The sequence below is a fragment of the Equus przewalskii genome, chromosome 5, assembly GCF_037783145.1.
Source record: "Equus przewalskii isolate Varuska chromosome 5, EquPr2, whole genome shotgun sequence".
Taxonomy (NCBI): domain Eukaryota; kingdom Metazoa; phylum Chordata; class Mammalia; order Perissodactyla; family Equidae; genus Equus; species Equus przewalskii.
This window is the reverse complement of record NC_091835.1, coordinates 50,774,269-50,799,283: the sequence shown is the minus strand read 5'-3', so window position 1 is coordinate 50,799,283 and position 25,015 is coordinate 50,774,269. Positions and strand designations below refer to the sequence as shown.

At 34.6% G+C, this 25,015-nt stretch overlaps 1 protein-coding gene across 44 annotated transcripts in view; it reads left to right on the top strand.

Moving 5' to 3' along the window:
- The window catches only part of SOX5 (SRY-box transcription factor 5), a 947,484-nt gene that overhangs the window by 676,262 nt on the left and 246,207 nt on the right, over nucleotides 1–25,015 (top strand). The window lies entirely within an intron of this gene.

Genomic DNA, 25,015 nt, shown 5'->3' with positions numbered 1-25,015 from the left:
ACTGTATCAGCCGTGCCAAGCAACTGTCTGGTACCTGACAGCATCATAGAAACCCCTCCTCTGTTCATTTACGTTGCTACTGGTTATTTATTAACACAATGCAGACTGTTCACTGTGGGTGTATATGAAATAGAAAGAAAAATAAAGGCCCTGTACAAGTAAATACATCTTTCATCATTTCTTTTGTTTGCTGTGTTTACTGTGTGCTATTCTTGGTCAATAGAAGTTGTTTGACAGTTCTGCAAAAGGGTGAAGAAACTTTTCTTGAACTTTCTCCTTTTGTTTTGTCTGTAGAGAAAGTTTTCTATTTGCCATTCTCTTTTTATTGCAACCTGTCTATATAAAATGGTTTTTCTGAAGATTATTATTGCTTTTAATACAAATGCAGATGATTATGAAACATGATAGACAGTTTTATCTACTTTGTTTGAAATGGACAGTTAAGAGACTAGAATTCCAAGATAGCTTTCATTTCTAAACTTTTTAATTAGAAGCAGAAAATGAGATATTATACAAATCACCTTTTTTACCTCCTGCTAAGAAACATACTGTTTGTTCTCAGGCCTTATGTAAGCTTCAAGCCTTGCTTTAATTCGCATTCAAGTTCTCTCCTCTCCACATATTAATATAATATCAATGGAGAGCTCATTGCATGGTATAATTACTGAGGAGATCAGTAGCTGGGAAAGCACACAGTAATTGAGCATGCCTGTTTATTATAACAGGACAGTGCTCCTCTGCTGATATTTAGTGTGCTCACAGATAAGAATTGATTTGCTGTTTCAAGATGAATTAAATCTCTGTTGCATTTCTGAGAAGTTATGCTTTGTTTGTAGAAATTTGCCTGAAAGGTTTATACACCACCGTGTGACATTAGTCATGTGGAGGACTTGGGAGCAGAAAGCCATATAAATGAACAAAATGCACCCTCCTCCCTTTGGAGTTTTGTTTTCTTTCTTTTTTTTTTTTAACCCTAATGTTTTTGCTTCAGTCCTTGCTGTGGCTCTCTAATATTTTTCATCAGTGTCAAGATACCATGTGTAAGTGAAGAAAAGCATGTTAACGGGGAGGTTGCAATTTTGAGAGCAGTACAGTGTAAATAAGAGAGGTCAATTCTCAGCCTTCATGCGGTATAGCGCTCCAAATTCTAGGGAGAAAAAACATCCAAGAGCAAAGTAAAAGGGATTCGAATTAGACATGTTTGCTCGTCTTTTACCTCCTCCCAGCTTAAGTTTACGTGTTCTTGTTCTGTGCGATGGCAGGACAGCCACCTTGCCTTACTTAGTCTCTTCTCCATTCAATTCATGGGAATCGTTGGGAATGAACCCAACAGAAGTGAAGATAAGTTGAAGTTGTACATTTTCTTAGCACATCTTTTTTACTTAGAGAATATTATAATTAGAGGTTAATAAAGAATATAAATTGTCAAAAAGCATAGTAAACTTTGGGGTCCTTATTTTTTATTGCCAGGACTTTTTCCTTTCTTTTCTAACTTTAAAATATTCAAATTAAAAATATCTGCAAGTTTCAAAGTATATTAAATAGGGAAGTATACAATATTGCCTTTTGAAATGGTTTATTTAAATACCAAACAATGTGAAACCTTCTGAAATGTTGTCTAATAATTGTTTTTCAAGACTTAGAATTAAAGAAGTATTAAATTTCTTTCTCTATCGGTTTTTTTTTTTTTTTTTTTTAGTTTATATTTGTGCTCACATACACAGGACAAAATCTCGCCAACTCTGTTAGATCTCCAAAATTTTCCTAGAATGAGTGAATACATACACACACACACGTAAGATAAGTATAATAAATTAGAGTCAGATTTTAAGAGCATTTATGTCACTGTTTGTCTCTAAACTAAAAATTTTGGCTTAGGACACTTTTTGACAAAAAGAAGGTAGACAGGTCAGGATCAGAATGGAACTCCCCATTCTGTTCTGTATTCTATTTTTTCATTACCTTTGGGGTCCTACTAACACCCTATGTAAAGTCTCTCTTGATGCCCAGGGTACAATTATTACCTCCTGTCACTGTAACACCTTTGCTTTTTGTTTTTAAGCTACTCACTCATTCTGACAGAAAATATCTGTTGAGGGCTTTTTATATGCTAGTTGTTTTATAGGTTAATGAGAAGACAGAAATCAAAGATACAGTTCCTGTCCTTAAATGGCTCACAATCTTTTGGGGGAGACAAACCATGTGGCTTCATGGTGACAGGAAGTGTGAGTGAGGGGGGAAAAGAGGCTCTGTAAGTAGAGGGGAAGGGCCTTATACCAAAAGTGAATATATAATCCATGCATATAATTATTTATCCTCTAACATGAATTACTATTTACATATTGATAGACGTGTTTTTTGTTATTTATGTCACCTATGGAGGTCATGTGGCTATTATGACCACTCTAGCCAATTCTCTTTAAGTGCTTATGCAAAATAAGTTGTTACAACCCATGGATCTATCTCTTCAGGACATAGCTTCTTTTAATGTAGTTTCACTCATCATCTCATCTTGTCTGGGTATTTTCAGGTTATTGATTTCTCCTTATCCACAGCTTTTTAAAAAAAATTTATGCCTCTAAAGAAAATGTTCTAATTGCTTTTTTTCCAGGTTCTCCAGCTAATAAAGCTGGATATATAGTGTAATATTTTCCCTTTATCCATCTTTAGCTTTTATTCACTAAAATAGTAGTGGATATTATCTTTGAACTTTTGTTTTAGTACCAGTGGAATGATGTTTGGAAAACTGAGCCAAAATCATGATAATAATAATATAACTGGTACCTAACCTAAATCTTACTCAGAGAGCTAAAATACACTTAGCTTTGTAAGTTCTTGACTCATGTGCTGCTCCATTATCAAAAACTTTAATGCTTAGCCAAAACTCATAAAAACTCATTAAAAGATTATTTACTCTGTAATTGTAACCTAAATTTTAAACAAAACTGCTTGAATTCTAACACTTAAGTATATAACAGGTTCATATAGAACAAAGTATTAATATATTTATTCTGGCACACGCGCATATCATGATGGCAGTTAATAAAATACAATCCCTGTATATTTTTAAAATTCTTTGCCCAAGGAGAAGAGACAATGGTGGAGCAGCCTTGGGGATAAGAAAGTAGACTGACTTAATTTCTTCTCAAAAGTGGAAAAAAAGCTTCATTTGACATGTGATGTGGCAGTTGTGCCATCCTATATATTTTATTGGGTCTCCCAGAGACCTTTATTAAAGTGGGTGGGTAGTCAGCCTGCAGCTGCAGTGAGCTCACTTCCTGCCTCACTCTCCAGCCTCATTTCCTACCATTCCTTGCTTTGCTTTTTATGACTTTTGCTCCAGCAATGCTGAATTGCCCGTGGCTCTTCACAGCCACCATGCTTTTCTCTGCTGTGATGTCTGGTTGCAGTGCCTCTTACCCTACTTTGCACCTGGATGATGGCCATTCACCCTTAATATTTACTTTAGAGTTCACCGCTACCAAGAATTTTCTGCCAACTCTAACTGCTGCCGTCCTCCCTCCCTTAAGAAATTTTGTCTGTCTCTCTCTCCTCCATTAGATTTTGACCTTTTAGAGCAGTGGTCAGCAAACTATGGCATGTAGGCCAAATCAAATCTGCTGCCTGATTTTGTATGACCTATGAGCTAAGAATTATTTTTTCCATTTTTGAATCATTAAAAAAAGAATCAAAGGAAGAATAATATTTTATCTCACATGAACATTATATGAAATTCAAATTTCTGTCTATAAATAAAGTTTGATTAGAACACAGCCATGCTCATTCATTTACATATTGAGATGGTATCTTAAAATGTAATGTACTTTAGTGTTACAGTGTTAGAGTTGATTAGTGTAGCCCATAAAGCCTAAACTATTTGCTGTCTGGCTCTTTATAGATCAAGTCTGCCGACCCCTGTCCTAAAGGGCAGGAACAGAATCTGTTACCCCATCATCCAGAGTTGCTAGCACAGTGACTCATAATTGAGTGAGTTAATTAAATGGTTGAATAAGCTATCTCTGACCTGAACCAAGACATCCACCCTAGGCTTTCTAGCTCTCTTCCTAAAGGACATTTAATAGAGGACATACTGAAAGATGAAGACCTGCCAGGGTGCTAGTTTTTCCTCTATCATTGTCAGTGTTATCTTGGACGATTGCTTCATTTTGCATTCTTTGAAAATAAAATTATTACATTAAATGGGGTTTATAGTTTCTTCCAGATACAAAATTCTAGAGATATTATATGAATGTTTTTATTAAGTCAGTATGCAAAAAGAAGGGAAAAAAAGGCAGAATTGGAGAGCTATTTATTAAGCAATGTGGACAAAAGGAATAAAAGAACAATGAACTCTTAGAGATCCATTACACACCAGGTTCATTATTGGTGTTGATAGGTGTTCCGCAGTAATCCAAATAAAAATAAAGTTAGTTGTTGGTCTATACTATGAATCTCTAATAATAATAATTGGGGTGAAAGATAGGATCTTTTGTTGCAAGGTTTGTGGCCTATAATTTGTCTACGTTGCTTTGAGTGATAATTTTGTTCAAATAGTGAAAAGCAGGCACTTTTAATGTTACGTTTTGCTAGAATCCTAATTTATCCTGTGTTTACTTCTCTTTTTTTTTTTTATCATGTTCTCCTCTCTTATATGAACCCACCTCCCCAGAGATATTGCAAGCTAGGTGAATGGCAATGTTGATAATAAACCTGCATATCTTATTTTATAGATTATGAGAATTACAGAACGCTTCATCTCTACAGTGACCTCTTTGATTCTAATAGGAGTGCTAGTTCTAATCTGGGGCACTCGTAAAGGTATCTTGGATGAAAATATCAGAACATAATTCAAAGAATCTTTGGATGAAAACCCTTTTGCAATTTATACCTGTTTCTAATGTATTTAAAAAGGCAATCAAAAGGGCAAACAAAATTAGATTTTTGGTTTAAAATATTCCTACTTCAGCAAAAATATTCCTGAGTAAAATTGATCATCACAAAAACCTATAAAACGACTACAGGTAGAAGAACTAAAATGGAAAGATAATTTCAAAAATATTTCTTAAAAATGGATAATTATATATTTTTTCTACCTTTTGCTATATACAGCATTAAAATGCAGCATTGAAATTTAGAAGAATATGTTCTGCAGTGTATGAGAAAAAGCCTACGACGTTATGTGGAACATCCAGAATAGGAACAACCTCCAAATTAATCTTTTCCAGTTTTCACACATTTAGTACTTATATCTTAGGAGAAGTTGATGGATAGTAGGCAAAATGTTTCCAATAATTTAAAAGCTGATAAAGGAAGTGAAAGAATTATGTACATCCAGGAAGAATTTCAGAAAAAAATATTTTCTGGAAGGGCTGTGTCAACTCTTATGAAATAACCTCAGGAAATAATAAATAGATAATTTTGCATAGTCTCCTAACTTCTAGTATTAGGGTCCTGTGGCTTTGTTGTACAATCTTTTCTGTTTCCTCTACAGCAATCTCTTATGTTGAAGGCCTGTAACCCTTCACTATGAGATAGCTCATTGTGGAAGAGAATAAATTTGCTCTAAGTCCACTTGTTTCAGGGTTTGCTGTGCGGTCTATCACTGAATCAGGTCAGCCATCAGCAAGTATGTGAAGGGAAACTCAAGAGAACCAATTTCACTGAGATTGAAACATGCTACGTGTAAAACGTTTTTAATTCCACAAGGGATATATGTTAGGGAAAATTAGTATTATTGCTGCTACTTCTAGTTTTCTTATCCTGTTTTTCACTCAACAAATATTTACCAAGCACCTAGTTCTCTATTTGGAATTCTGAATGCCATTGAAAATATAACTGAAACACTTTTATGAATGAATATTCTTTTAATTTATAAAAATAAAGAACATTTTAATACTCTTAAATTCCTATTTAAATTTTTTTCATCTGAAAACTCATTATTGCTTAAATCTCAAGATTTAGCTTGTTGTTTTAAAGGAAAACTATTGCCCTTACTTTACTGCATTTGATATAATTCTAGCCTAATTAAATTTCCAAACATAGATACCATTATTTTATTTGTTAAAATGTATGAACTTATTTTAATAAGAATAATTTAGCAAATATCTCTCAAGTTACAATCATAATATATAAGGAGAGTCTTTTACTAATTGTTAAAAATACAGAGACACACTTTCCAAAACTCAGAAATTATTAACTTCCTTAAGAAAATTCAAGTATGCATACGCTTTCTTCTGTAGCAAAATGGTAGAGGGATGAAGAATGACGGTTAAAAAATATATAGTTTGTGTCTAAAACAAAATAAGCATTTACTTGCTGAAGATAGGTTTCTACCTGCGATGGTGGTTACAGAACAACATGTGCTTTTAAAACACATTTGGAACACCTTCTTTCTATATATGTACTTTTTGCTTTTCCTGAAAACGTTGAAATGCTCAGAAATGTGGCGATCAAATCCCGTGATTTGTATGTAGGTGAATGAGCCGCTTCCTTGCCTTATCTTCTCTGGGTGTCCCTGAGCTCTCCCCGAGCTGAGACAGATGGCTGCTGGTTTAGTTATGTGTGTGGGAGAGAGGGACTTCCACATGTGATTTTTACCATTTGGTAGTAATTAGTTTGTTGTATAAATTAACATTAACTTCACCATTCTTCAGGCATTGTTTGTAATTATCTTCTTTGAGTCTCTGAGTTGTGTAGAGAGATAAAAAGCAGGGAAGAAACTGCTTCTTATTTTATAAAAGATAAAGAATCTATCATTAGACAGAATAGATCAACAATTGTTGCTTTATGCCCAAATAGACTGAAAACTTTGAAATAGCTACAAAACAGAAAAGCCAAAATTTTCCTGAAACTTAATGGTTTAGAAATACAACTATATTTTCTGAAAGTGTGATTTTTTTTTTAAGGCAGAAGTGAACGTAAAAGGAAAATGAAATATAGTTTGGAGAGTTTTTCTGCACGTCATTTAGCAAATAATTTGTTTTTGTTCTCACAATAACTGCCACTTGAAAGCCACTGTCTTATCTTTTTCCTTCCTTATATGTTACATACTTTATTGAGATGCCTTCAAATAGAAGTATTTTAGTGTACATTTTATGAGAAGCATGTATTTTTTGAGATCTAGCATGTCCATATTCATCTTTTCAGGCAAAGCTGTTCATCTGTAGGTGGGATTTTGATAATTCAGGTTTTAAACTCGGTGGAATCACCATTTCCTCTCCCCCTCGAAAATGAAGACATTGGATATGAAGGAAACAAACAATAAACAATCTGTGCTTCTTAGAATCCCCCTTCAGTTTGATTTTGGCCTTGCTCATATTATTTCTGGGTTCAAAATTTCCTTCTTGTGTCTTTCTATAAAGAGATCTGATAACTAATACCATATAACAGATTGTCCTTTAGAGCATAAATGTTTCTTTCTGAAAAAAATTCCCATCTGTGTTTTTTCTTTGGAAATTGCTCTAAGAAACTACCAAGAAGAACAAATTATTGCTAGACATATTTTGACCCAAAGTATTTAAAGTGTGTCATCACACTTTTACTGTCCATAACACAGTCATAACTTTGATGTTGACAAGAAAATATGATGGTCATTATTCTACCAAGAGTTTCTTTATTGCAGCCCATTAGGTGATAAAACCTCAGTCACACCAGAATTAATATTTGTGTGAACCTGTTATTAGATTATTAATAAAAATAGAAATGTATATCATAAGTAGCTATTTTCTATCATATACTTCAGTTACTGATCAGTTGATAGTTGTAGAAACTATAACTAACAGAAGTTATTCATTTCTTGGCTTTTTTTTTAATATTGTTGCAGTTCATTTCATGGAATACAATTACTTAATGGTCTTCAAGATTTAAAAATATCCCAGTACCATTGCAAATTACTTAGAAAAACAAGAACATTTTGCCCTTATTTAGAATAGCTACACTTACTGAACTTTTTATTTTTTTGAATAAACAAAATTAAGGCACTATAAAAGCTGATTTTTGTTTTGAGTTGTTGAATAAGCCATTCATATATTTATATTATTTTGAGGTTAACAGAGATATACCTGTTTAAGAAGAGTTTCTGTATTACTACAAATGAGGTCTGTTTTTTTTTCATCTTCTAATGCAGAGCTTATTTTTATGAAATAGCAAAACTGGAAGTACTATGTGCTTAGAAGTTGGCCTACCCATAAAGTGTACATCTTGCATTTCCCGCAATTAACCAAGATTCTGCATCATGCTTCTCTTTTAAATGTGCATCATTTTTGACCATTTGAAAATCTCCAAAGTTTCTGAGTTTTAAAAAATTTTGCCTCCTCAAAATAGCTTATGCACTATATTTTTCCCCAAATGAGAAAAAGGAAATTATTATTGTCTTGTCTCTTTCTTTTGGCTGTAAATCAAATAAACATAAAAGCCTTATGCTCTGTGCTTTTCAACATCTAGAGCTGGCTAAGAAGGAAGCAGCCTTAATCCTGAAAAGGTTTCCTTTCCCTGCTTCACAGATTGAAGTATATTTTCTTTTAAATGGGGCAGGTATAGACTTCGGTAAAATTTTGAGGAGCAAACTTCATGTCTACTCAAAATTCGTTCCATATACTGTGCGTTACTTGCAAACTATATCAGTATAATTTTGGCAAAATACTTTAATAGAATGGTTTTTGATCTATGCACATTAGAATTTGTAATTCTAAAGTATTCCTTTGTGTGAGGGAAAATAGTCTTTATGTTCCTCAAGTACATTTAGACCCTGATTCCTGAAGTGAAGCACAATAAACACTTCAGCTTCTGGACTGCTTGATTTTGCCTCATTTACGTACTTGTGTTGAGAAGAATACGTAAATGTAGGCTTACATGCACCTTTTGAGGACATCACAATATCCTACCATCCCCACCTATACAAACCTAAACCATCTTTTTCATTATTCCCCAATTCAAAAGAATTCATTTTAACATTTCTTCTTTTGGAGAAATAGTTTTTAGATTAAAACAATTAACTATTGGCAAATATCCTACACAGAAAACAACTCTGAATAATTTTTTTGGCAACTATTTGAAATGCAAACTCTAGTATGACATGATATATTTTGGACCCAGAGATAAGAAGGGAGGGGGGAAAAAACAGCAGCTATTCTATGGCTGTGACTGTGGCTGTGAAGCTCAAAGAGAATACATTAATTAACCCAAGAGAATTTCTAGGAAGCTGCAGTGAGAAACTGTGGCTTTGAAATCTAGTGATCTTTATCCACTGTTGGGTTTGGGTCAAAGACCTTGGACAGAGAGGGAAAAAAGGGAAGGAGGTACATTATAGGAACCAGATGTTAAAAACTGATAAAGGCTGACCAGCCCCCTGCTGCTGAAATCTAACCCCACCTCCATCAAAAAGGTGACATTCTCCTCTGAAGCCTCTATGTCCTTCGAGGAGAGAAAGAGACACAATTCTGGCTCTGCATTTTTCCTTTGGCCTACCTTGTCGAATGGCCCTAGAAGACTAAACAGGTGTTATCTACTTTTGATTTCAGTGCATTTAAATTAATCCTGTCAGCTCAGCTGTTAAAACAACTGTCATCTCCAGCTGTTAGTAATTTTCGACTGGGCACTTTCACAGGTTGCCAAGATCTGAGCCTGCATTGTGTGTCTCTCTGAATGCAGTAGAAGAACAATTTGTGGGTTTTTTAAAGGGGCTTGTATTGTGATGCTGCACACATGAAATGATCATAATAATAATAATTTCAAAAGAGTCTCTGGTGCCATGTTTTGTAATATATAAATAAACCATGTGCTGAATGCCACTCTTGTCTGTATTCTGTAGTGTGTTACATAACTTTTTGGCATATGTAAGTCAATGACCAATAAGTCAACTTGGAAAGCACAAAAGATGATAAAGATGTCAGGAGATAGAAGATAATACTACACCTGCTTACAACGGTTTCTATGTTTTCAGAAATAATAGTTGCCTCTAGTAGATTTGTGATTTTTCTTTCACTGAAATATTCAGTAAAATGTTTTGCTTCTTTTAAGTGAGTAACTGCACTTTCAAGCCAAATATAAGGTTTCTGGCTAGATCTCCTGTTGAACATTTTAAATCATAAGTATGCATTTCTTGTATAATGTCAATATTTGAAATCTATTTCAGTTAGTAGCATTCAAAGAAAATATTGTGGAGGGGAGGAAAGGCTATTAGAAATTCAGTCTATTATCAACAATTGGAACCCACTAAAAATGTGCAGTAACCTCAATTCTATCAAAAAATGACTTTCATTTGCCACTGATGTAACCATCTAAAACCAGTGAATTTTTTTCCTATCCTAACCTTACACATTGTAAAACAGAAAAATTATAAGTTTTCTGTTTCATCTACAAAGTCTGAATTTGGGTGTTAGTTTTTTACTGTTAAAAATTATGTTTCAAAAGGAAAATAAATATATAAATTACTTAAATTGATTTTAAGTTATGTTTAGAAATAATATAATCAGATCAATAATGAAAACAATTTTCAGTGAAATATACCAGTGTTGAAATTTCTGGCTAACTTAGAATATTTTATTTGAATTTATATAGTATAGATGTTGAATACATTTACACGGATTTAGTTTCACGGTGCTCTACATTTGTTAATTTCTAAGGAATATCTGAATCCATATTTATTAATGTTTACAAAAACGTAGGTAGCTAATTTTTTGAGAGGACATTGCATACACAAAGTAAACAGTGAAAAATGTGACAAAAAGTGTATAATGGAAAGTATATCTCCATCCTGCTCCGGTTCTTCACTCACCTAATTCGTTTTCTAGAAGGATTCATGTAACATGTTTTATCCTGTCTATCTCTGGAGATATTCTGAGAATATACATTTAGAAACATGAGTGTGTGTGAGGGGCGGTGTATATCAGAAGGATATTGTACACACACACATTCACCCTCAGATTTGGATGTCATTACTCCTAGATTTACATATCAATTAAATAATATTTATTCCCTAAAAAACTGCATATATATATGAGCATGAAGCATAATGATATATATGTGCAAATTACATAATTTATTATAGCTGATGATTATAATTCACATTGAATAAAGAATATTAGAAGCTAATCTGCAATACTTATCAAAATTAAAATATATATGCACCTTCAACCCATTAATCCCACTATTAGATGCTGAATATTCTCACACATATATGCCAGATTTTGTAAGAGTATTGTATGTGACATTACTCTTATAGAGAAACTAGAAACTTTCTAAATGTCAGGGAACTTGCTAAGTATATTATTGTGCATTCACAGATGGATTTCTACAAGCTTGTTAAACATCAAGGAAGTTTATCCATAGAAATATGGAAAGATGTCCATGATTTAGATTTTAAGTTTGAAAAGTTGTGTAATAGTAGATATAAGATGATCTTATTTTCTGAAAGTATATATGTGTGTATACACATCTAAGTGTTAAATATTTATCTAAAGTTATATATAATAAGTTAATATGTTTTATTATGGATATTTACTTTGGCTATTTTCTGTTAACATTTGACTACTAAAAATTAGATCTTAATAAAATGAGCAATCTTTATTAATGCTAATAAGAATTAATTACTGATGGATTTTACTTTTAGTTTGTAAAACATTAATTTACATAGGAAGAAAGAGTCATTACAAACTAATGTAATATAGAAAATATATATGGCAGGGCACTAAGTTAGGGATGATGGGGTGGAGATGGGGGAAATACAGAGGAACATAGGAAAGGCATAGAAAAGGGTGGTAGATAGAGCTAGCTTTGCTTGCTTTATTTCCAAAGCCATATTTGCATAAATATCTCCTTTTAAAAAATTGGTGGAAAAAGAGGATCAGGCTCACCTGGATAGGCTTGCTTCACAGACATACACACATCAGGAGTATGAATGAGAAACAGATATGCCTTGCTCAAAAATATGTTCTGCACACATTCTTGTAAAGATTAATATATTTGAATTAAGAAGATACTCTTTATATTAGTTTCCTAGGGCTGCCGTAAACAAAGTAACACAAACTGAGTGGCTTAAAACAATGGAAATTGGTTCATTCACAGTTCTGGAGGTAGAAGTCTGAAGTCAAGGTGTGAGCAAAGCCACGTTCCCTCTGAGGCCTTGGTGGAATCCTTGCCTCCTCTTAGCTTCTGGCAGTGGGCATCAAGCCTTGGCATTCCGTAACTTGCAGCTGCATCACTGTGATGTCTGCCTCCATTGTCACATGGTGTCTCTGTTTTTACATGGCGGTCTTCTCCCAAAGACCCTAGTCATATTGAATTAGGGCTCACCCTAGTAACCTCATCTTAACTTGGTTAAATCTGCAAAACCCTATTTCCAAATAAGGTTATATTCACAGGCACTAGGGTGTTAGGATTTCAACTTTTTTGTGGACAAAATTCAACCTATAACATACTTAGAAATATAAACACAAATGGGTAATAAGCCAATTGGTCATTCATAGACTGCTGTGAATTCATTTAATCACCATGCGAGTTTAAATTGGTATGTAAAATAAATATTGGAGTATAAAACAGGAATAAAAATTTTGGAGTTCATAGAAATATTGATATAGGCACTCCACCTAAATGGATTCTTCAGTGGGAAGTCTGCACATCTAAAAGTTCACCTAAAGGCCCTGGGTGGATATCTAGAAGTGGAGAAAAGATAGGAAATTATGCTGAAAGGAAGATGAGAAGATTGCAAAGTAAAAATGAACAAACACACTCCTCTTCTGTGTAGCAGAAAATGCTCATGTGCCCGTGAAAGCCATCTCGTTCCCAAAGATGCAGATCCTGGCCAGCGGTAGGCATGAAGAAAGTCTCAATACCTTGTGACTGGGAAAGCTGTATATAGAGTTCATGGATGTTTTATTTTAACTTGTATTCTATTGTTATTAGAATTGTGACTCTATTTTGCCAAACACCCTTATTGTTTAAAAAACAAAGCCAGAAATTACTGCAATTTGCTAAATAAAACCCTGTCTTTTTCCTTCCCTGCCACTATTCTTACTATAGGAAAAGTTTTTTTTTTTTTTTCCCCAATGGAACAAGGATAATTTTCGCCTTGTAATAGAACCTCAGTTTTTGGTTTACGTTTTAGATTGATTCTGATGCTATAAACCAAAGATCAAAAGAAGCGTTTGAGGAAAGCTGACTCAGGCTAAGCTCTTCGTATTTATGTCAGAGTTAAACATGTCTCCACCACCTCTCAGGAGCCAAGTGTTGAAGTTCTCCGATCTGAGCGCTCAGGACTGGGGAGGAGAAGGCGTTGGTGCCTGCTGCTTGACCTTGCCTCTGTGAACACGGGTGTCTTCTGTGTTCCTGCCCTATGCTTTCTCATGGCGTTCTTGGAGCAGCATTGAGAAATGTTAGGTCTAAGTGTAGAAGACTCATTTTTCATTTAAGTATAGAAGGTTAATGGAAGAACAAAAAACCTGAGAGGTGAAATGGTAAGATTGTTACTTTTCACTGTCTCTATAAGGATATTATTGTAAGTCAAAGCAGAGAAAGAATTGAGACTATTGCCACGTGCCTCTCTTTCATATTCATTTTGCCAGAAAAGATGCAATTACTTATAAAATTGATTATCTAGGAATATTCCCAATTTCATAAATTCAAAGAATGTATTACAGGGATGCAGTCTGTCTGCATCTACAATACCCTTAGAAGAATGAGGAGCAAATGTTTTCACAGCATACATTGTCAGATCAGGCAAATATCAAAATTTAAATCCACATATGGTAAATTATTCAGTAAATTATTAAATTTCAGAGTTATTAAGAGGAGGTGATAGCAGTATATAGAAAATTTGGAGACTGCTAAAACTTTCACTTAGATGGTAATCTTGACTTTGTTCTAAATTATCATGTTTGGCTGTGTAAATTTATATAGGCCAGTCTGATTTTTGTCTATCAGATTCCTAACACATTGGGTTCAGGTTGTATAAAATGCATAAACAATTGTCCCTTTATCTTTTTTTTTTTTTTTTTTTTTTTTACTGAGGAATACCTGTTGCCAATCCTCCTCTTTTTCTGCTTGAGGAAGATTAGCCCTGAGCTAACATCTATGCCAGACTTTCTCCACTTTGTATGTGGATCACCACCACAGCATGGCTCACAAGTGGTGTAGGTCTGCACCTAAGATCCGAACCCACAAACCTGGGCCACCAAAGCACAAAGCACATCGTACAGAACTTAACCACTATGCCATGGGGCTGCCCCCACCCTTTATCTTTTGATAGTAGGAAATAGAAACAAAAAAAAAATAATGAACTAATTTTTTCTTCTTTTTTTTTTTTTGCTGAAGAAGATTAGCCCTGAGCTAACATCTGTGCCAGTCTTACTCTATTTTATATGTGGGTTGCCACCACAGCATGGCTGACGAGTGGCATAGGTCTGTGCCCAGGATCCGAACTCGCAAACCCCAGGTTGCCAAAGTGGAGCATGCCAAACTTAACCACTAGGCTATTTGGCCAGCCCCCATAACAAACTAATTTTGATTAGCTTGAAAGATTGTTCTAAACTTAGTGATGTACTTTTTAATAATAGTAAATAACATTTATTGACCATATAGTTTTTTCTCAGGCATCAGGCACTTTATGTTCCTCTCTCTCTCTCTCTCTATATATATATGCCACTATAGATGAGGAAACTGATATCAAGATGGGCTAAATAAATTGAGTGAAAAATAGTAAGACTTGACCTCAGAGATGCCTGGTGCAAAACTAGTTTTTAACTGTTACACTATATTATTTCTCACAACTTCAAATAATATGATGAGCACAGATAATATGAGTGAATTTGTGAAGTAATGAATGAGTCCATTCATTCCCTCATTCATTCCACAGATTTTTTTTTTAACCACCTGGGCTTGCAAAATACTCAGACATACAATGAAACAAGTAACATGCCAGCCATGTCACGGAAGATTACATTCTTCTGGTGAAGACTTTTTTCAACTATATGGATAGCTATATGCAATGATAGGTACATAGAGAAAAAGTTAGATAACAGGAAATGATAGATTCTATTAAAAAGACAGTTATTTTCATGGAGAAAAAAGTGAATTATTTCGTGATGGAGTGGTGTCACTAAAGGTGACTTCTATTTGAATAGGCAGAGTTGAGGGAAGGACACTCTAGGGCTTCTTCAAGGGGAGCTGAGTAGGGAGTTGAGTGGGGGTGAATAGTTTAATAGTTTAATTAAAGGCACAGAGGTTAAAATGTATCAGGTATCATCATGGATAATAGATAAATAATTTAGTTTATTGGGAACATTGGGCAAATAAATTGAGAAAAGGAAAACAAATTAGATTCCAATGTAGTTTAGGGTCAACTTTGAGAAGCCCTAAATACTGTGCTAAGGAGTTGAAACTTTATACGTTAAGCACTGAAAAGCTATTGACAATTTTCCATCGGAGGGGTGATTTGATCAGAATTCTGTTGTCAGCAACCATTTTCATCATTGATGATTACTCCTACCACGCACTTGCTTGAGTCGTTTGGGTAACAACAACAATAACCAAACAAATCATGGTGTCATGGCTGTCCTGATATAGATCTTTATCTAAGGATTTTTATTTTGTAATTTTAATGGGATTTCAGGTAAGAGGTATGATCATTTAGCCCCATGTTTATATGCTGACTCCACCCTAGATTTTATCAATTTCTTTTTAGAACTTGTATTTTACTATAATCCTTGTAATACTTCTTTCCACCGTTAGATTTTAAATATCTTGAAGCCATAAGGCTTGTTTATTTACTGAATAGTATAACTTCAGTACATGATAGTTGCATAATTATTGTTTATTGAATGAGGGGATTGATTAGGAAATGTTGGATGCCTAGTAAAATAATTATTTGCTAAATGCATAAAATATAAACAAAACCCTGCAACTCTTTGTCTTCCTCTATCTGCAGCTCTGTCTTTACAGATGTTCACATCTGAGGTTTGGTGACCATATTACAGTTTTTCCTACTGATGAGATTCTATTCCTGCTGTATCATCTTTATAAAGCGTTCAGCCCTTCACTTTGTAGGATAATGTTTATATGTTCTTTTCAACTCAGCTAAACATTACCTCTTCTAGGAAGTGTTCTCTCACCTCTCATCAGGCTGGTTAGAAATGTGATCATGTTCTCTTTTCCTCCTTCTCCTCCTCCTCTTCTTTTTTCACTCTTTCCCCTTCTCTTTCTTCTTATTGACTACTGTTTCATAATTAGAACAAGTCCCCAGTTCTGTCATGGCCTGCAGTTCTTATCTACTGGGTTTTGCTCATAAGCTGTCACTAGGTTTGGGTGCTGTAAAACTATCCCAGGAGCCACGGGAAAATCGGTAACGAGACTTCCTGTTCCTGGTGAGACTTCTTATCTGCTTTTTTTTTTGGAAAATAGACCAAAGAAGAATGGAATGCAACAAGTATAGCGATTTCCTAGAGGAGTATTTCTCAACTCGTGGCCCAGTGCCCTACTAACTGCCTCATAATAACAGAGTGCTTTTCAGTATGTCTCCATTTTAACAAGTTCTTCAAATAATTGAGTGCTTTTGCATTATTATCTAATTTAATTTTACAATCCTATAAGGTAGGATTATCCCAATTTTACAGAGAAGGAAACAGTCATAAAGGCTATATATGATACTCTTAAAGAAATTTCTAATGAGAATACTTGTTTATTTTATGATATACCTTCCTCTTTCACGGCTGTTGCTATTGTAAACCTAGCGTGCCCTGTGAGCAGCTGCAGTGTTCTTTTTCTCCGAATGCAGTGCTTTAGAGGAGCATTTGATAAGACAGGTATAAAAGGAAACAGTAAGAGTAAAATTTTCTGCTCTCCATCTGTATTAGTGGATTACTAAATACTTAACCCTTTGAACATTTTTATTCAAAAGTTTTTTAATAAAGAAAAGTGATAGCTAAACATTATATCATTTATGTCTCAATTTTGAAGACTTACCGTCTTATCATCAATGTGTATATTTTAAGTACTCGTTTCTCACTATGTTCATTTCTTTAGTACATCCATTTGACAATGTTTTATTCATATATTCACAAACATTTATGGAGTTCTTAGTATGTTTGGGCACAGGGTTGACACAATTTCATGAAAGCCTTATTGTTTGACATCAGAATTAAGAAAGTATCATGACATCCTTCATTATTCTCACTGACATTTTAGATCTCACTCTAAGAATGTTTCAGTTCTTTCAAGAACACTATGATTTATGCCAGTGACATATTTAAAAAAGTTTTACATTTACGTTTAATACCTTTAGAAGATTGGCATTGAAATTACATTATTAAAAATTAATCTAGGTTATTATCTATGATGAGGTGCTTTACATCCAACTTTAAATATCCATAGATAAAATAAATAGGTCATTAAACTTTATATAGTTGTTTCAAGTAGGAACACACAGAGGAAATATGATCTGCTTAGTATTGGCTCTAGAACACTGTCTGCAATTTTCCGTTATTTGATAAACGTTGTTCTAATTAATAATACTGAAAAGACTTCCTTATTGTGTGCTTTATAAAGACAATGAAAGTATTAGTTGAGAAAGACTGAACTTAACCTTGTAGAATAAAAAATTTAGTAGCTGGTTAATGTCCATACATGAGCACTTCTTGTATAAGGCTCTTTTGGAGAAATCTTGCCTGTGTAGAAGATTTTAACTCTCTATCATTCCTTTGGTTGCTTTCTCAGACTTTACCCCTAGCTGAAATTGCTATGGGTTTTGCTGTTTACCTGTTTTGTATCCTCTGTTGGTGGGGAAATCCTACAATATCTTGGTTCAAAAATGCATCGAACATCTTAGAAAGGATTTAGCTAAATTGAAGAGAAATGATATAGTGTTTATTTTGGAAGTTCATCGTCATTTTTAGGTCATTCATTTCTCATTGTTAGTGATTAATGGGCATTAGAAGGAAGTTTGATTTTAACTTTCAAAAAGATCCTATTATTACCCTATTATATCACCATCTTTAGCATCACCGCTGCAAATTAATGAGCAGGAATAAGTTAGAATGCTTAAAAATTCTTAACCTTTACTCCTTACACTTTTATCCACTGAAAGAAAACATAGAATGGGTGATATTACTAAGATACTCTCACACTGTCTGGGAGTAAGGGGAGGGGAGAGGGCAGTGGGACCCTCAGAAAGCTAAAGAGATGAGACCTTTTCACAAGTATTTCCTATGCTTTAAGAGGAGAAAAGAAGTCTTCTAATGATAATACAAGGACTATTTTCACCAGCCAGTCTTGGTTTTTGAATTAGTTGAAGTTTCTATTTTGGCTAAGCAGTACAGGTATATCTCATTTTATATAATGTTTGTTATGAAAATTTTTGTGTATATTTGCTTTTTATGATTCAAATATACATATATTATTTTGTGAGGAAGATTGTTGCTGATGTAACATCTGTGCCATCTTCCTCTATTTTATGTGGGATGCCACTACAGTGTGGCTTGGCAAGCCATGCTAGGTCTGCACCCGGGATCCAAACCTGCGAACCCCAGGCCACTGAAATGGAGCATGCGAACTTAACCACTGTGCCACTCAGCTGGCCCCTGGGTCAAATATTTTTTACAAATGATTTTATTGCAAATAACTTCAGTGCCTAATAAAGGAATCCTAATAATTATTTCTTTGATTTAATAAATATCCTATATTACTATAGTAATCATCCTCAATTATCAAGGTTTTAAAAAATACAGCTTTGTATGTTATGATATCCTGAGGGCGGAAACAATTGTATCATCATAGAATCAGAAGAACTGATCACAGCTTTAAATTTTATGCTTAATGTGTGTGTGTGTGTGTGTGTGTGTGTTTTAAAGAGGCTGCTGCTTTTTATTGTTGATTATTCTCTTTTGAAATTTTTGGTGTGAAAAATGGGATACTGCTATTTTAGATATATGTGTAGAATATAAATCTATGTGTGTATGACTATCTATGTATACCTATATATATACAGGTATAAAATTTGTATGCCCTAAGTGAGAGTAACCAAATGAAAAAGGACACCCAAACTTCAGGCTGCCATCTAAATTTCTGCCTTTGATGCTAAACTCTGAATTCACAGTGGTTCAAAATGACAGCCATGGGAGATGGAAAGACAAGAATCCTGTATTTTTTGCAGCTACCACGGATTATTAGATCCTTGGATTTTATTCACTTCAATGAATATTTGTTGAATGCTTTCTCTATCCAAGTCGACGTTCTAGGTACAGGAAATATCACAGGACAAGACAGAAAGCCCTAATGAGAAGAGTCAGTGAGAGTAGTCAGATAATAAATGTAATGAATAAGTAAAATCTGTGATATGGAGAAAAAGCAGGGGATGAGGATTAAGAAATTTAGGGGAGGATGAATTTATAAATCCTCCCTGAGAAAATGACATTTGGACAAGGACTTGAAGGAATTGAGGGAGGGAGCTGTGTATATTTGGTGGGTAGAGAATAAAGAGAACAAAGACCCTGGCAGGTTTGAAGGTCAGCAAGGAGGCCAGTCTGGCTGGAATGAAATGAGCTAAGAGGAGGCTGGAAGGAAGTGAGTTTAGAGAGGTAAAGAGGCCCTCGACGGGAGAGTGTTCAACACTGCTGCACGGACTTCGGCTTTTACTGAGAGAAGTGATAGCTATTGAAGGGGTTCGAACAGAGCAGTGCCAGGAAATGTCTTTATAGCCAAGCATAAAATGTTTCTCATACTTCCAGACTTCTCTAGAATAGTGCCAGAATTTTAGAGATTTAAGGAGTTATCCCAGAACATTTTTTTCTTTTTTAAAGGTATGCTTTTTGGTGAGGAAGATTGGCCCTGAGCTAACATCTGTTGCCAGTCTTCCTCTTTTTTTTTTCCTCTCCCCAAAACCCCACTACATAGTTGTACATCATAGTTGTAAGTCCTTCTAGTTCTTCTGTGTGGGATGCTGCCACAGCATGGCTTGATGAGCAGTGTGTAGGTCCGCACCCAGGACCCGAACCCGTGAACCCCAGGCTGCTGAAGTGGAGTGCGTGAACTTAACCACTACACCACCAGGCAGGCCCCTGTATCCCAGAATTTTTAATCCAAAATCACATAGGTACATGGAACCTTCTCTCACTTCCCTGTAGTTTTTTTCCAAGGATCTGTTGGGACCTGCTCTAAGATTTGGATTTCTTGTTTTGTTTTTTGTTCTGGGATCAAAATAAGTAGAATTTCCAGTTTATAGTCTTTTTTTTGCAAGATTATTAATAGCCAAAAACTCAAGTAGAGGATGACTCAGTGGTCCCACCATTGCTTCATAATTTATGAATTTGGCCAGGTGACCCACACAGCCTGATGAGTTCCGTAAGAGTGTGTTCTATGGTCAAGATACACCTGTCTGTATCCTCAACACTTTAAAAGCAGATTTCTGAAGCACTTCCCAAAAAATGTTAAAAAGAAAACTTACAGGTTTAAATATCTCTATTAAACTGATTGTACCAATAACTAGTCTGAAAAAAAAAATGATGTTTTTACTTTAGAAGAGTTCAAACAATGAAGGTACCAAAAGAACAGGAGGGCATCAGAAATCCATTCTAGTAATATGATTTAAACTGATTAAGCATATGGGGGTGATTAAAACCACTTTGAAGCTGTATTAATTTTCAGATTTTATATTCAAGTTAGACTCATGTTTTACTTTTTGAAGATGTATAAAATATAATTACTAATTTGTCTTTAAATAAAAATATCTATTGTGATATAGTGTGGAGCTAAGCATATAAGCTTAACTAAGCTTGTATTTATAAATATGTTTTACCTTCAAACTTTGCAATGTGGAAAATGTTTAAATACACACACACATAATACTGTATGGGAATGAATAAGCACACTAAATTACAATGGAAATGACTATATTGCTGATCTCTTTAGCTAGTTTTCAGCTAGTTCTTTCATGCATTGGAATTGTAAAACCCTATCCTTTTTCAATTAGGCACAATTGGTCGTCATTTAGGAGATCCAGTTTAGGAGCTAAACACAGTTTGCGAGTTTAATCCAGACTTAATCCCTCCTACGTAGTTGCTAGTGAGGCCCAGTGGAATATGAAAATTCCACCACCAGCAATAACTCATGTTTTTTTGCCTTCCTGTTCTCCAACTTTCGCTGTCATTAAAGTCCTTGATATGATTTTTAAGAGTTAGCTATGCAACTCAGCTATGAATATGTGCCTTTTGACTGCCGGTAACTTATGAAATTCTGACTGCTCATTCAGATATACCTTTCTGTTATCCTTTCTCTGCAATTTATCCTCGAGGGATACTTAAAAGTCTTTAGAATAATGATACATTTACTTTTCCTGCTTTTCTCCACTGACCGTCACTATCTTACTGGGTTCTGTGGGGCTTCGTTCAATGTTGCGTTACACTTTATACTACTGAGAAAGAAAGAATTCAGCTGCCAGGCAAGACTTTAGGCAATAGGACTTTGAATGAACTAGCAATGTATAATTTGAGTTGTAAACACCATGGATTCATTGTAGTTTGAAAGTATTCATCATAACTGAGTCGTAGTTAAAAGGATTTGGTTGACGATTGGGTATCGATAGGTAACAGTTAGGGGTTTTCCAGACTCCCTTTAATGTGGCTGAGCTGCATTATCAGGCAGGTTCAGACTCTTAAATTACACCCTCTTTCTTGACCTTGTCGTCCAGACTCCAGAGCATTTTTTAGTTTATTAGTTAAATACTACCCAGTAACTTAAATACCAGAAAGAGCTCCATTTTTTGAAGATTGTTTCCAGGAAGAGAGCATGGTAATCAATAGAGATGGGACAAATAATTTTATATTTTACACACATACACACGTGCACACAAACACACACATTCCTGAGGGTGGCCTTCTATAAACTGTAGCTTCATTGTATAGTAGCAACCTTTCAAAATTCACTAACTAATAATGCACAGCAAAGGCTCTGTTCTGTGGCTAGTCCTACCCACAAAACTCCCATTCAGCATTTTTTCTGTTTTCCTGGATTATTTGAACAGTTAATAGGCACATACACATGAGCACACACTCACACATACATGCTTATCCCACATCACAAAAACCACCCTTACGTTCGGCTCTCATCTGATCCTCAATTGAGCCCCAAGGCAAGACTTAACAAGCTTGTGTTAACTCTATTAAAAAGGTATCCAAAAGTAGTCTCAAAAGGTAAAATTTGAGGAACGTAGTTGAGGTAAGGAAAGGGGGAAATTATATTTAAAGTAATAATGTAACATTTCTGTATTAAACAGAATAAGTCTCTAGAGCATCTCTTGCTAGCATTTTTCATGAACTCTCTGTTCTTTGAAAAATCTTATACAAGTCCACCCATCCAAAGAAAAAAAATCAATGGTAAAAGATACCCTTGTGAATATATATATATATTTTTTAACACTTTTCAGTGGCATTTGAACTGATTCCTCCCATTTTTCAGAAAATTCAAAGTATTGCTCTGTGATAGGAAGAGGTCAAATAAAAAGCTACTCAGCTATAAGTATCCTTCAACATATCACATTTAGGGCACTGCATCATGAACACTCGCGGTTAAATCTGCCAATACAACTTAAAGCGTAAGAGATAGTGGCACTAGATGCTCAATGGCATTACAGTTTACTCTTGAGGTTCTCTTACTGTGTATTTGTTAGAAACAAGTTATTTTATTTTCAAATACGTCAGCTGGATTGTTAGAAATCATCTTTCTAATCTAAGTCATATAGTACATTACATTTTAAAAACTATTATTAGCAAACGATTGACATTTATAGGAGAGTCTATTTTATTTTATTTTTTATTTTGGTGAGGAAGATTCACCCTGAGCTAACATGTATTGCCAATCTTCCTCTTTTTTCGCTTGAGGAAGATTAGCCCTGAACTAACATCTGTGCTCATCCTCCTCTATTTTTCATGTGGGTTGCCACCTCAGCATGCCCAACAAGTGGTGTAGGGCTGTGCCTGGGATCTGAACCCATAAACCTGGGCTGCTGAAGTGGAGCATACTGAACTTAACCACTATGCCATGACGTGGGCCCCAAGAGTCTGAATTTTATTTGACTAAGAAGTGACACTATTTTAATGCCGATACCACGCAAATGAGATATTCTTTTGGAGACCTAAATAAACTAGTCCGAAGTTAATCAGCTTTATTATCAGTTGAATATATGAACTGACATATGAATATATGTATTTGACAGCCACATTTTTATGAAAAAGACTAAATACAAAATTGTGTATTTTTGCAGAAGTGTTTTTAGATATTATCCTATCCATTTCAGGGAATGCTGAAGTAAATGAGACTCAACCTCTAAGCCTACCAGGGGACAAATGAAGAATAACAGTAGCATTTCATGGCAGTTTTCCTATGGTATCTCATTTAACCCGGTAGTTTATAATCTGCTGGGAGACAGTGATACACACATCTGTAACTGTTAGGCAACAGGGTTTGTGAAAAGTATTCTGACATCAACTATATGATTGTATTCTTGAAAACTCTCCTAGTAAGAGAATTTGGTTAAAGAAGTTAAGACCTTTTAGGGAACCAGAATTATAAGTCAACTTATATAAATATGTATTTGGGTAAATAATAACTAGGTAAATATGTGTATACTACTTCCTTTTACATTCGCTAAAATAAAACAGTGGGAACAGCACACCAATTTAAGAGAAAGTCAATAAAGTCTTTCATATCATATATGAAGATATTAAAATAGAGAGTTATTCTTTTCTAGATAAAACTTCTCCAATATTCTTCCCTTGTGGTTTCAATGAAATGCTTGTTAATTCATTTTACGTTAATCATTTCAATGAAGGATTATACAGAAATCACATACATCTTTTAGGTTTATCATTAACAAAACAAGCGGCCATAGTGACCATATGCTATGAAAGTAAGAAACCTGGAGAACCATTCTGTCTCTCTTGGGAAAGGTGATATCACGTGTTAGTACCTAGGTCACACATTCAAGAAGGCACTCACTCTGCTCTGTGTCTTGCAAATGCAGAGTCAGCAAGTGCATGATCCCAAGAGTGAGAGTCTCCTTAACTTTTGCACTCGAGACACCCCAGCAGCCTCATCTTTATCAGGTCCAGCTCTGAAGGCAGAGGCTATGTTTTTCTTGCTTCTTGCCCTACCATGTAGTTGTAACATATACACATTTAATTAATGTACTAAGTTCAGAACCTTTCCCAACAGCTTCATCATTATTTGGCTTAGTTCTCACACAACATTGTCTTGCCTACCAACAGGCATCAAGCAATTGAGTAAATTCTGCAGAAAGGTAGGAACCTTTTAGACTTCTCCACCCCTTCCTGTTCTTAGGTTAGGGATTTGATGGCTTTCCTAAATACATAATAGCTTTAATGTTGATGTAGGCATTCTGTTTATTTTTTCTTTAATTTAATTGGTTCTTAAATATTCGTGTGTTTAAAAGTTACTGTTTAGGGTTAGGTATCCAAGATGCATATTATCTGTACCTCCTAGGCAAATAAAGAGATTTTCAAGAGTTATTTTCTTTAGAAGCTACTTTTGGCTAATGTGCTGATTTTACACACTGTCTCTTACCCCGACGGCCTAGCAGAGTACATGACACAGAGTAGGCACTTAATAGATGCCTGTCGAATAAATGGTTTATACAGTAACTACCAATTTTTTACTTTAAAACTTGGAGTCACTCCTGACTCACATGTATTTTATCAAGAATTCTTGCAGTGATGAAAAAAGTATATAAATATATATCTACTTATTTTCACATGAGGGGAATTTACAGTTAGGAGAAGATTACTGTAATTTCAGTAGAAGTTCTAAAATCCCTAGATGAAAGTCTTACAAGAGGAATGTTTCAGGTTTTTCCCATATTTGCCTGGTTTTGTCTTTGAAATTGTTTGTCTTGATAATTGGGTTTGAATTTCAAAAACCTAGATTAAGGTCTCAGTGGTTTTTATTTTTTTATAACGGCCCATTTTACATATTATAATTTTCACACATAAAAATCCAAACTCATAAATACAGTTTTAAA